This window comes from Pongo pygmaeus, chromosome 4 (genome assembly GCF_028885625.2).
Source record: "Pongo pygmaeus isolate AG05252 chromosome 4, NHGRI_mPonPyg2-v2.0_pri, whole genome shotgun sequence".
Taxonomy (NCBI): Eukaryota; Metazoa; Chordata; class Mammalia; order Primates; family Hominidae; genus Pongo; species Pongo pygmaeus.
The window spans coordinates 105166744-105181460 of record NC_072377.2 but is presented as its reverse complement, the minus strand read 5'-3'; the positions used below and the strand labels follow the sequence as shown (position 1 = coordinate 105181460).

General features: G+C 29.5%; 1 long non-coding RNA gene across 1 annotated transcript in view; it reads left to right on the top strand.

Moving 5' to 3' along the window:
* The window catches only part of LOC129036995 (uncharacterized), a 91680-nt gene that overhangs the window by 17580 nt on the left and 59383 nt on the right, over positions 1–14717 (top strand). Inside the window, exon 2 of the long non-coding RNA XR_008502712.2 lies at positions 7305–7440. This is a non-coding gene — a long non-coding RNA (uncharacterized LOC129036995). The remainder of the gene's footprint in view (positions 1–7304; positions 7441–14717) is intronic.

Sequence of the window (14717 nt, the reverse complement as noted above, 5' to 3'; positions counted from 1 at the left end):
TGTTAATACCAATTCTGATTTATAACCAGGATTTTTTATCCATTATAACAGGGTTGTGACTGAAGCCCTATGTTGAGAGAAAAGTTCTTAATAGCCAAAATCAACATTTGGAAATTCTCTAACCATTGGGCTCAGCCACTTTCATAGAGGTCCCGTTTGAAAGGTGCTCATGCTAGTTTTACCATCATCATCATAAACACTCCTCCATCAGTAGAAAGGAAGGCTAGAAGAAAGGTAGTCACATTTTGAAGAGGAATTTCGATCTGTACAGAACTGAGGTAGGCATAGAGAAGATGAGTCGAAGCAAGTTCTTCTACATCAAAAACTGTGCAAAGTGGAGTCCCACATAGGGTCTTCCAAAGTACTCACAAATACATTTGAAAGTGAAAACAAATTCAGAATCCAGCCCTTACAGATTTTTGAAAGCCAGCCCTTGTCACAAAGCAGCAACAGCCTTAAAAAGGATTAACTATTTGCCATACAAGTAAAGGAACCTTTATCCTTTTCACTTTCCCTCTTATGCCCCTCAATACTAGTGGATTTAACACATTAAAGAGAGCTGATTAGATGAATTTCAAATACTAACCATGTCTCTCTTGCTATCCAGTGAGCTCTAACAGTGTATTAGGAGTGAAGACAGAATCATTAAAAATAGATTGAATTTAGTCCTAAAAAAATGTTTAAGGTCATTTTAATAACCCAAGGTGCTAAAAAGGAGAGTTTGGACAAGAGGCAAAGTTAAAAGTGTCTTTAACTTTTGAGGAAATTTAAAAACAACACAACAAAAAGTTTCACGTATAATTTTATAAAAATTCTTAGTAAGATAGATACACTTTTTTGCATAATTGAACCTGTTTACACAAAGCAAGAAGCTTGGTCTGCATAAATAATTTTCTGTAAAAGATGTTTCTAGGAGGTGGAGCTTGCAGTGAGCCAAGATCGCACCACTGGAAAAGATGTTTCCGAAATCACAAATGGTAAACAGAACACAGAAAATGAATGAATTGTAGAGGTCTGAGACATTCTACGAGATTGTTTTTTGATACTTGTGTACTTTTTTTACTCTATAGTGAAATATGTAATAATAATATCAACATTCTACAAATGTTTTAGAAGACTATCTTATCCCTAGGTTTTCTCCTATCTTTTAGTACCTGTGTATTCATTTTTCTATATAACTACATTGATGCCAAGTATAACTTCTCGTTACTGCAAGCAAATAACAACAAGAATCGTTTTAATAGACAAGTCAGCCTCTAACACTTAAATGATAGTGATGTCACTATATGCTGAAATTAAAGGTATCTCAATAGTTAAAATACAGAAAATCATTGGGAGAATTAAGTCATCACAAACACACATAGTAGTACAGGCATGCCAGTTGTAGACAACCTATGGAAACATGAATCAGAATTATGTTCATGTTATCCACAATGATTTGGTATCTACAAAACAACATCAATATTCACCGTAATTTAATGTTATTATTTTAATATGTATTTAAAGTTTTAAAAATTACTTTATTCACTTGTATAAAAATTTTAAAGTTGCTAAAATAAGTAAAATACAGATATGTAAAGAATGTATTAGCAATTTTTCTGACATTTACTTTTATTCCTGAACCACACACATACTCATAAATAATTAATTTTAAAAAGTTGGTACATTGTCATTTATATATTTCTTTGTGTTCATAATAACATAAAGCGCTATACTGATATCTGTAAATAGTTTCAGATGTTTTTGTTCTGCCATTTTGGACAAAAAATGGAAAAAAAGTGCACATTATTTTCATTATTTATGCATTCTTGCTTTTATTTTGACAGCATAGATTTCCTAAAGTTAGAATTTTGTATTAAAAGGATTATAAGTCATTCTACTATAAAGACACCTGCACACATAAGTTTATTGCAGCACTATTCACAATAACAAAGACTTGGAACCAACCCAAATGTCCATCAATGATAGAGTGGATAAAGAAAATGTGGCACATATACAACATGGAATACCATGCAGCCATAAAAAAAGAATGAGTTCATGACCTTTTCAGGGACATGGATGAAGCTGGAAACCATCATTCTCAGCAAACTAACACAGGAACCGAAAACCAAGCAGCGCAGGTTCTCACTCATAAGTGAGAGTTGAACAATAAGAACACATAGACACAGGGAGGGGAACATCACACACCGGGGCCTGTCGGTGGGTGGGGGGCAAATGGAGGGACAGCCTTAGAACAAATACCTGATGCATGTGGGGCTTAAAACCTAGGTGATGGGTTGATGGGTGCAGCAAACCACTGTGGCACATACATACCTATGTAACAAATCTGCACAATCTGCACATGTATCTCAGAACTTAAAGTATATAGAAAAAGGAATGTAAGAATCATAACCAATAGAATTCCTGTAATACTTGAGATGATTCCAAAACAAATTTAAATTTTAAGAAATTAAAAAAAAAACTATTTGTACTTTTAATAGATATTGCCAGGTAATATCCTAGTAATTTTACAGCAGTTCACATTCCCACAAGCAGGTATGGAATGTACAATTTTTTCACTCTTGACAATTCCCATTGTTGTAGAGTTTTAAAAGGTTTAGCAAGCGTATGAATGAAAATCTTTATTTTATTTTAATTCCTTTTGCTTTTCTCAAAGTACTAGCTAGATAGGACAGCTTCTCAGGTGTTTCTTAGGGAGCCCTTTATGTTCATTGTTTGCTTTTGCATTTGCCTTTTTTTCTAATGGATTGCTTGTTTTTTTCTTACCATTTTGTAGGATTATTTCCAAATTAGTAATATGAAACCTTAGACTGTACTATAAAATATAATTCACTTATTCTGAAATTTTTTCTTTTTACTTCATAGATTATTTTAATATTAAAAATAGTATGTTTTATGAAATTAATTATGCTATTTTTCTTTTTTTTTTTTTTTGAAGGAAAGCCTTCAAAATTGCTCTTTATTTTCTGATTTTTTTTTCTTTCTTTTATTATTATTATTATTATTATTATACTTTAGGTTTTATGGTACATGTGCGCAATGTGCAGGTAAGTTACATATGTATACATGTGCCATGCTGGTGCTATTTTTCTTAAGGTCTTTCTGGTTTCTTCTCTTGCTAGAAAGGCCAAACCATGCTAAAGATTTGAAAAATATTCTCCTAATTTACTCAAGAATGTATAAGAATTATGTATACCACATTTAAAATACCATTCAAAACTAATGGGAGAAAATTATTTCTTAATTGGTTTTGGCATAACAATTATATCCACCTAAGAAAAAGAAATATAGACAATTCATATAAGAGTCAACAAAAGTTAAATAATTATTTATATCAAAATATTTAAAAATAAATTTTAGTAGTTGAATAAATTATTTTTTCTAGAATTAGCTGTTATTAGAATAGAGAAATCTAATGATTATTTTTAATATTTGTTCGCTATCAATATTAGTATAAAAATAATATGTTTAACACTAAAACACTCATCATCCATTATTAAATCTCAACAACTTTGTCATTTAGTCTTTAGATCTTTAAATTTTATAGAAATATAAAACATTAAGTATGGTGAAGTTTCTGTTTGAATTTCTCCTCTTATTTTTAATTCCTCCTCATATTTTGTCCTCAGATGTAATTATTTTGGTAAATTTGATGTTTCTATTTGTCATTTTAAAATTTTATCTCTATAAAATTGTTGTCATACTGTCTCTAAACTTTTGATACTCTTATTTATAATATTATTTTGAATATTTGGCTATATTCTTATCTATACATATTTTTCATATTGACTGGCATGTAGTATTTCATTGCATAAGCATACTTTTCTTGAATTTATTTCTACCATGCCCTTTTTATGTTATGTTTAATATCATATTTTATTTCCTTCTATTATTATCTTCCATTCACTAAATTCATAATTTTAAAATATTCATTTTTTATTTTTTGTTTCTGCTAGTTTAGAAACCTTATATTCAACTTTATTCTTTAATGGTTAATTTTAAGTTATTAACATTGCTATTTATACATTGATTTGCTAACTAAATATGTACTTATTCTTTCCATTTTTCCTCCCCACATAAGGAAAAAAACTTAGAACGCACAACTCTCCCATTATTATTTATTTTAGAATTGCTTTTTCTTAGGGATAAATTAACTTTATATTATATGGTGGTTTATTAATTATATTTCTATTACTATTATTTCAACTTTTGTACTCACTTGTGGTTTCTAATTTTTTTAATTCATGAATTCTCTTGATTAAAAATGCTTTTTAGTAAATCTAAGAGGTTTGCTAGAATTAACATGATTTTATAGTTCTATTAGGAAAGTCTGTGACTGATAATTTTGCGTATTTGTCCATTCTCTGGAATGAGCTTGTATATGTGTATAAAATTTTTTGCATACTTGTATGCTGGTTTTTGTTTTGGGCCTTTTTTTTTTCTTAGTACTTTGAACATCCCAAATTAACTTAATGTAATATCATCTCTAAATATCTTCCATTGTGACAACTTTGTCCAAAATGAATTTGTTTTACAGTTGTTGCTTATGTTGGCTGCTCTCTTATCATTTTTGGTTGCCTCCACCATTCGTTCCACACTCCAGTGTGGTAATAAAAAGTTTAGATATTCTGTCTTTGCTTATCCAGGAGATATTCAAAAGCCAGATACTTCGGCACAGCTCTTGGTCACAAGCCCATGTCTATACTTTTTAATATCTATTGAACCAAAAAAACAGTCCACATTCAGTGCATGAATATCTTCTCCTTTTGTTTGTTAACCTGTTATTTTTCTTCTGTCAAAATACTCGGCAGAAAGAAGCAAAGCACAGTATTTGGATAGTAACGAAGCTCTCATTCCACAGTGCCTTGCTTTAGGCATGAGGCTGAAACACTACCACTCCACTTTACCTAGCAGAAAACAAACTCTAGACCTCCACTGTCTATTTCTAAACATAGAGCTCAACAAACCTGTGTTTTATATTTTTTTACTTCTATATGTAGATACTATGTCATTTAGGGGCTTACATATATGTTTTCCTTTTCTTTTTTAAAAAACTATATCACAATCTGTTTTTAAAAAGTTAATAACACAAGAGTAACATAATTAAATTTTCTTACCTAGAATGAAAGTTTATGACTTTTTAATTTTTACATTATAACTGCCACTTTATCAAATTTTGTTAATAATTTTAATATGCTTATTAGGATATCATTGAATTTTTAGATCATATTTAAATTTAGAAATGATGAATACTTTACCAATATTTATCACATATTTTGTTAAACATCTTTAAAATATTGAATAACTATGGGGATAGTGTATATTCCTATTTTGTAGATAATTATAATGACAATATTTTTAGCTTTTTCTCATTTAATTTGCAATTGATTATTTGTTTTGCCAGAGACTTTACCATTTTTAAACACCATTATTTGTTCTTACTTTATATATTTGAGAACTGGTATATTTGTTATTTTTGTTGATGTCATTTGGTAAACTAACAAAATATATCATTTGATTACTAAAGTTGAAAAAAATTGCATTCATAAAATGCAAAACAATTGACATTTCTAATTTATTATGATCTATTTCTAATACATTAATGGAATTCAGAAGCTATTATCTTCTGTAGATTTTGTGTTTTATAAAACATACTTTTAAAATACATTTCTAGAAAAGTCACGTCAGAAGTGCAAAAATCAATACAGTATCACTAAGTGAACATAAAATAAGTAGTATAATATCATCAGCTTCCTAGAACCTTGTCTTCTTTCCCACTTCAATTATTACAACCTCTTTCCTTCCCTAAAATAATCATATCCTGAATTTCAAAGCCATAAGTTTACTTTCATTGTATTAAAACTATAAATAAATAAGATCACATACAGTATATATATTTTTTTACTCATAGTATTTTGTATATGGATCCATGTTACTTCTTCCTGTAAAATTCCATCATTTTCAGGCTTATGGAATACTCCATTATTTGCCATACATTAGCCATTTTCTGCTAAGACATGAAGATTTGTTGGTGTCATAATACTAATATATATCATAATGACAAAAATCATTTTGTATGTTCTTCATGAATATTCTTGTATATAAATTAAGTGCATATATATGTGTATGTGTGTGTGTGTGTATGTATGTAGGTAGGTATATATGCATTCTATCACCTATACCCTAAAAGTAGAAATGCTTGGTCATAGAAAGTTCATCTGCTCAACTTTAGTAGATATAACCATATGTATATGTGCATGTATGTTTGGTGTGTGTGTGTTGTCTGCATGTAAAATGTGTGCATTCTATGTTGGGTTTTTTATATTTGGGAATATCTTTTACCACGACAATTTTTGTCCTTGCATGCAACTAATGGTGAACAACTTTTTAATTTTAACATACCATAATTTACATATCATAGCACATGTAAAAAAGTTTTTCTTACTTCAAAGTAGTGAAGATACTTTTATATTTTTGTCATGGCTTTTCCCTTTAGATTAAAATCTACAATTCAGCTGGAATTTACTTTTATGTATTCTGTGATGTATGAGAAAATGTTTCTTTTTTTATGCTGCTGTGTAGTGAATCCAACACTATTATTGTGTAGAATGTCTATTATAAACAGATTTATTTTCTGTAAATCAAGTACCATTTATTTGTACACGGTTTCTCAATTCTCTATATAGATTCAATTTCATCTTTTTTATTAATAGTTGCATTTGTCTATTTGTCATTGTGACAATACCACATTCCCTGGATTAATAAATCTTTGTAGTAACTCAATAGCCAATGTAAAATTCTTATATCTTAGCTATTCTTGGTAATTTTTCGTTTTTATAAAATTTGTGATTGTCATGAAAATAACTGCTTTAATTTTTATTTTTTATTACACTGAATTATAGATTAACTTGGGAAGAATTTAAACATTTTATTTCCATTCCATGAATACATTATTGCCCTCAATTCATATGTCTTTAAATTTATCCCCATGTTTAATTGTTAAGTAAAAATTAATTGCATGATTTTCAGTATATTTATTCTTAGATATTTAATATTTTGTGATACTAGTGTAAATTTAATTATTTTTATACATCTGACTTTAGTAATTAATCACTTATGTATGAAATTCCATAGAATTTTATATGGAATTTGTTTCCAGTGTTCTTGCTATATACACCCATTAATTGCAGTGATTTAATTTTGAACATCATGTATTTTCTGCATTCAAAATTATGTCATGTAAATAATAAGTTATCTTTCTTCCTTTTCAATTCTTATCTTTTTTTCTACTCGGAATGGGGTAGGGAGAGCTTTTCTTATTGCACTGACTGGATTCTACAATAAAACGATGAAAAGAAGCTGAGATAATATGCACACTTGCCTCATTCCTGAATCTCATGGGGAAAGCTTTGAAAATTTACCTTAAGTGTAATGATGGCTGTAAGTATCTTGTAGATATTCTGAATTGTATAGGAATTTCCCATCCATGCTTTATTTGCTACAAGCTTTTATTGTGGATTAATTTTCAACATTATCAAATGTTTTTCCACATCCACTGAGTAAATCACACATTCTTCTTTATTCTGATATTAATATATTAGTTAGTTATTTAATGAAAAACGAATCTTTTATTACCAAATAAATATCCAACATAATAACATTAACAAATAGAGCTGGGTTTTTAAATAATTATATATATAATATATATGTATATATTATATAATTATGGGATAGATTTTTCGTTTTTTTCATATAATGTTCTTTTAAGATTTTGAGATAAATATCATGCCAAACTTAAAAAAATTGTTGTGTAATTATTAAATTATAAAAGAAATCAGTAAGTCCTTCCTTAAAATCTAGAGATTTGAAGTATGCAATACACACACACATGCACACATCCATAATAATATGTACATAAATACATACATAGGTATTCATATTGTTATCAATTTGGTAAGTTGTATTTTATATATTTATACTAAATTTTTAAGTATAAATCTCATAATTATACACTCTAATTTTATTTATTTCTGTAAAATCACTTGCTTTGTCATCTTTTGCATTTCTATAAATATTAATTGTTCTTTCATTCTGCTTAGTTGATAAACCTTGTTAGAAAATTAACATTTTTACTTTTTCAAAATAAACTAAGTTTTCACTTTTGTACGTTCTTTAAACTTTTTTCTGTTGCATTAATTGCTCAATATTGTTTAATTTCATCATATTTCCATTGGATTTGCTTTGATACTTATAGCTTTTGAGACAGATACTTAGATGATTGCTTTTTGTCAACTTGTTTCATACTTATATAGGTTTAGGGAGTACAAGTGTAGTTTTGTTACATGGATATATTGCATAGTGGGGAAGTACAGGCTTTTAGTGTGACCATTACTAGAATAGTGTACCTTGTGCCAATTAGAAAATTTCTCATTCCTCACCCTCCTACCAGCCTCCCACCTTTCTAAATCTCTAAAATCTATTATTCTGCTTTCTGTGTCCATGTGAACACATTCTTTATTCCCAATTATAAGTGAAAACGTGATATTTGACTCTCCAAGTCATTTCACTAAAATAATAGCATCCAGTTCCATCCATGTTGCTGTCAAAGACATCATTTTATTCGTTGATGTAGTTTAGTAGTATTCCATTGTGTGTCTGTATCACATTTTAGTTATCCAGTAATTAATTTATAGACGTTTAGTTTGATTTTGTATGTTTGCTATTATGAATAGTGCTGTGATAAACATAGGGTTACACATATCATTTTTACGTACTAACTTTGATTTCCTTTGCATAGATACGCAGTAGTGAAACTGCTGTATTAAATGGCTTTTTAGTTCTTTAAGGAGTCAAGGAGTCTCCATACTGTTTTTCATAAAGGTTGTACTAATTTACATTGCAACCAACAGTGTATAAGTATTCTTTTTTCTCCACATTCTCACCAACATCTGTTATTTTTTCACATTTTAATAATAGCCATTCTGACTGGTATGAAGTTGTATCTCATTGTGGTTTTGATTCGCCTTTCTCCAATTATTAGTGATATTTAATATTTTTTCATATGTCGCTTAGTCATTTGTATTTCTTTTTTGGGAAATGTTTGTTCATATCTTTTGCCCATTTTTAAATGGGTTATTTGGTTTTTCTTGTTGAATTGTTTGAGTTCTTTAAGATTCTAGATATTGGTCCTTTGTTAGATGCATAGTTTGCAAATATTTTCTCCCATGCTTGAGGTTGTCTCTTAACTCTGTAGACTGTAATTTTTGTTGTGCAAAAGCTTTTTAGTTTAATTAAGTCCTATTTGCCTATTTTTGTTTTTGTTGCATGTGCTTTTGAGGTTTTAATCATGAATTATTTGCCTGGGCCATTGTTGAGAAGAGTTTTTCCTGGGTTTTCTTCTAGAACTTTCAGTTTCAAGTCCTGCATCTGCATTTAATCCATCTTAGTTTTTTTAATATAATGAGAAGGGTCCAGTTTTTTTCTCCTGCATATAAGTATCCAATTTTCCCAGCACCATATATTGAATAGTGTGCCCTTTCCCCAGTATATGATTTTGTTGACATTGTCAAAGATCAATTAGATGTAGCCTTTATTTTGGTTTTCTCTATTATGGTGCATTGGTCTATGCATCTTTATTTATATACTACATAATAGTATAATTTTAAGTCAGGTAGTTTGATGTCTCAAACTTTGTTCTTTTGTGGCAATAATATATTTGCCTATTCAGGCTCTTTTTTGGTGCCATATGAATGTCAGAATTATTTTTTCTAATTTTTAATTCTGTGAAAAATAACATTGGTATTTTCATAAGAATTACATTGAATCTGTAGATTGCTGTGGGCAGTATGGTCATTTTAATAATATTAACTATTCTAATGTAGGAGAATGGGATATTTTACCATTTGTGTCATCTATAATTTCTTCCAGTATTTTGTAGTTTTTCTTGTAGAAATCGTTCGCCTCCTTAGTTACATTATTTCTAGGCATTTTGTTAACAGTTGTAAATGAGATTTTTTCTTAATTTATATCTAAGCCTGATCATTACTGGTGTGTAGAAATGCTACTGATTTTTGTATGTTGATTTTGTATTCTAAAACTTTAATGGATTCATTGGTAAAATCTCTCTAGGAATTTTTGGAGGAGTCTTTAATAGTTTCTAGGCACAATGTGAAATTGTCAGCAAACAGATAATTTGACTTTTTATTTTCCAATTTGTATGGATTTCATTTATCTCTCTTGCCTGATTGCTTGAGCATTTTTGTTTTTATGTTCATCAGGAATATTGGTTTGTGGTTTTGTTTGTTTGTTTGTTTGTTAGTTATGTTCTTGTCTGGCTTTAATATCTGGGAAATGTTGGCTTTGTAGAACAAATTAGAGAATTGTCTCATTTCCTTGATTTTTTGGAACATTTACAGTAGGATTGGTACCTGTTCTTCTTTGTACATCTGGCAGATTTTGGTTGTGAGCCCATTTAGTCCTGGGCTCCTTGTTCATTGGATAATTTTTAATTATTGGTTCAGTGTTAAAACTTGTTATCATTTTGCCCATGGTATCTACTTCTTTCTGATTCAATCTTGGGAGATTGTGTGTATTAAGGAATTTATTCATTTAATCTGGGTTTTCTGGTTTGTGAGCATAGATATGGTCATAGCAGTCACTAATAATATGTAGTGTTTCTGTGGTATCAATTATGATGTCTCCTTTTTCATTTCTGATTGTGCTTATTTTAATCTTCTCTCTTCTTATTTTGGTTAGTTTAAGTGGTGGTCTAACAATTTTGTTTAACTTTTCAAAGAACCAACTTTTCTTTTAATTGATCCTTTGTATATTTTTGTCTCAATTTCATTTAGTTCTGTTCTGGTCTTTGTTTTTATTTTCTTCTACCAATTTGGGATCTTGTTTGTTTTTTTCATTTTCAGTTTCTTAAGGTGTGACATTAAGTTGCTAATTTATTTACTTGCTTTTTTTTTTAAAGTGTTGTCATTTAATGCTTTAAACTTTTCTGTTAGGCCTGCTTTCGCAGTGTCCCAGAAGTTATATTATCTGTTGTGTCTCAATTTTCATTTATTACTAAAAATTTTTAAATTTTCATCTTGATATCATCATTGATCCAAAGATCACATAGAAGCAGGTTGTTTAATTTCCATGTATTCTAGGTTATTTACTTTATGGTTTTGAGAGTTTCTCTTAGAATTGATTTTGAATTTTATTTCACTGTGGTCTGAGAACATACTTGATATAATTTTCACTTTTTAAATTTACTGAAAATTATTTTGCGGGCTAACATATGGTCTATCTTGGAGAACGTTTCATGTACTGATGAGAAGAATGTATTTTCTGAGGTTGTTGGTAGAATGTTCAGTAAATTACTGTTGGGTCTATTTGGACTAAAGTCCAATTTAAGTTCTGTGTTTGTTGATTTTCTTTCTCAATAATCTGTCTAGTCTTGTCAGTGGGCTGTTAAATTTTCCACTATTATTGTATTACTGTCTATTTAATTTATTAGGTTGAGTAGTATTTGTTTCATACATCTGTGTGCTCCAGTGTTGAGTCCAAATAAGTTTATTTAACTGATCCCCTTATTACTATATAATGACCTGTTTTGTCTTTTTTTAAAATGTTGTTGATTTAAAGGCTGTTTTATCCAACACAATTATAGCTACGTCTACTTGTTTTTGGTTTCATTTGTGAGGCATTTCAATTTCCATCTTTTACTTGGAGTCTATAAGTTTATTTTATTGTTGTTTGTTTTTTTTATTTTTTTTTTAATTTTTTACCAGTTAGGTGAGTTTCTTCTAAGCAGCATATGGTTTGATCACACTTTGCAATTGATTCTGCCAACCTATATCTTTTAAGTAGAGCACATAATCCATTTACATTAATGGTTAATATTGATACATGAAGTTTTGTTTCTGTCATAACGTTAACTGTAATCTGGTTTCTTGCAGTCTAATTTGTGTAATTTTTATAAGACCTGTGATTTTATACTTTCATGTGTTTTTATGATTGTCAGTATCAGCCTTTCATTTCCATATTTAGAACTCCCTTGAGTATTTCTCATAGGGCTGATCTAGTATTCACAAATTCCCATGGCATTTGTCTGGGAAAGACTTTATTTCTTCTTTATTTTTAGCTAATTTTATCTGGCTGTGCAGATTCATCCTCACTAACAATTAGATTGCAAATCTCAGTTGGGATCTAATGTGACCACCTCCTGAGGTGGCTGGCAAAGTTCCCTGAGGTCTCTCCTGTGAATTAGGATCAGGAATGGCTTCCTTTTATTGACACAAGGGCCTGGAAGTGCATGCAAAACATTTCCTGATACCATTACATCTTAAAAACTATCCTCTGTTCATCAAGTCAGATCAAGTGCTGGGTAGGGTCAAGGAGTTCCCTGTGGCTTGGATTGCCTGGCTCCCCAGTGGGAATGTGTAGGATGAAGACAGTCCCTCTCCACTTTCATGCTCTGAAAATTTGCAATTTTCCACCTGGCTGCTGCCTGCCACTCCTTTCAAAGTATTCAAATATGCTTTCAATTTTTCTGTTGAGCTCCCATGTTCCTTCTCAGATAGAAGTTCAAAGTGTGACTCTCTACACACTATTTTGCTCTTTCCAAGGGGGTGAACTATGCAAACAAAGTATCCAAATCTGCCATTTGAACTAATAAACAAGTCATCATCATCACAATATACAGTGTCAACCTATAAGATTAAATTTTATTCTTAAATGAAAGCAACCAACAATTTTGTGGTCATGATGATTTTACTTTAATACTTCATGGAGGGTCATATATCAATAACCAGACAGGTAGCTACTAATCATCAGGAAATCCATGAAGGGCCATGGATGGATCTTGGAAAGGGTCTGTGAGATTCAGCTGTGGGAAGAGTTCATTCCCTGAGGCTATGTACTCCCAACTCTTTTAAATACACTTTTATGTTCTGCAATATAATTTTTTCCTTTGGTCAAATCTTAACCTAAAGTTCACAAATTTTTACTTCTGTGATTTAATTATCATTTATTTAGTTTTTTTCTAGATAATTTCCATGTTTTAGCCCCTGATATGTAATTGTGTTTCTTAAATTTCCAAGTATTTGATGAGTTTTTAAAAATTCTTATTACAAATTTGCAAATTAATTGTATTGGTAAAAAAAATGTTCTATAAATGTTCATCCTTTGCCTTTTGATGAGACACGCTTCTTAGCCCAGGGTATAGTCAACAATATTAAGTGTCCCATATATACCTAAATAAGGTTTATTCTGTTATTGATAAATTCTGTGCCCTTTGTACAGACATTGTGTCAATTCTGTCCCTGTTATTGTTCAAATGTCTTACATTCTTACTATATTCTTTCACTTTTTAAATGACTATTTTTTGAGAAAAATATCTCGAAATACCTCCATATTTTTTGGAGGATTTTCTATTTTGTTGTCATTATTGTTGTTTAGTTTTGTCAAATTTTTAAATATATTTGAAGTGTATGTTATTCATTGCATACTCATTGTGTATTTAATTTCTGGAAGATGGACTTTTTCCAAATTATAATAATTCCCTCTTTTTCTCAAATAATACATCTTGCATTCAAGTCTACTCTAACACTATTATACTTTAATATTCATATGATATGTATTGACCATATATATACATATGTGTTTAAATATTTCTGTATCTCAATTTGTAAAATTAATCTCTTAGAAGTAGAATATAATAGGCTCTGCATTATTTTTTAATTGACTCTCATCACCTTTAACTTTTGAGGTGTTTTTTCACATCTTATGTATCTACTAACATAGTTGGGTTTAGTCATCATTGTGCTGGTAAATGCTAAACAATAACCTCTTCAAAACATTATGTGTACATATACATATAAATATATATATACACATACAAACATATATTTTTTATAAACTTTACTGATAGGCAGAATGTGCAGCATATAATTTAAAAATACTAATGAATTACAATACTAAACGGTACAGTATAATAAATTTCATATAGTCAATTTAATCTTACTGAATGCCTTCATTAATGTTTGTCAAACTGTTGTTTTCTGCGGTCAAACTATGATTTTGAATGATAAATGAGTATTGTTCTACCATCTTTTTGTTTATGTTCTGAGAAAGACAAAAGTGAAATAATAAAGATATACATCAAAATTTTACTTATTTTTCAATATAGCGAGCATCTTCTTTTTCAATCTAATGGTAGTTTTAAATACTGGAAGAACATTTTTTTTTCAAAACATTGCCACACTTCAGTTGAATTTGCATTATCGTCACTTTTAAATGCCTGGAAAATCAACAACACAATCAATTCAGCCGTGATTTGTATATTTGGTAATTTTTGTGACATAAATACCCTACTGAAGAAGATTTCAAGATGATGTCAAAGCAGACATGATGTCATTGACCATGGTGTTGCAAAGATAAGTGCAGTAGCAAACAAACATCATAGTTCCACCAAACATATACAATAAATATAAATAAGAAAATGGTTACAATTAAACTATACTAAAATGTAGTAAAATAATTCGAATTAGGGAGCTTAAGTTTTAGTAATATGTGGAAGTGTTAGTTTTGCTGTGTTTTACATTTTTAAGTTTTTATGGCGCACACACCATAAAAGGATAGAGGGAGGATACTGACATTTTCATAAAATAAATTTTTTTCTATGTATGTTGACATGATGTATGTCATAAAGAAAATATTCAGATATT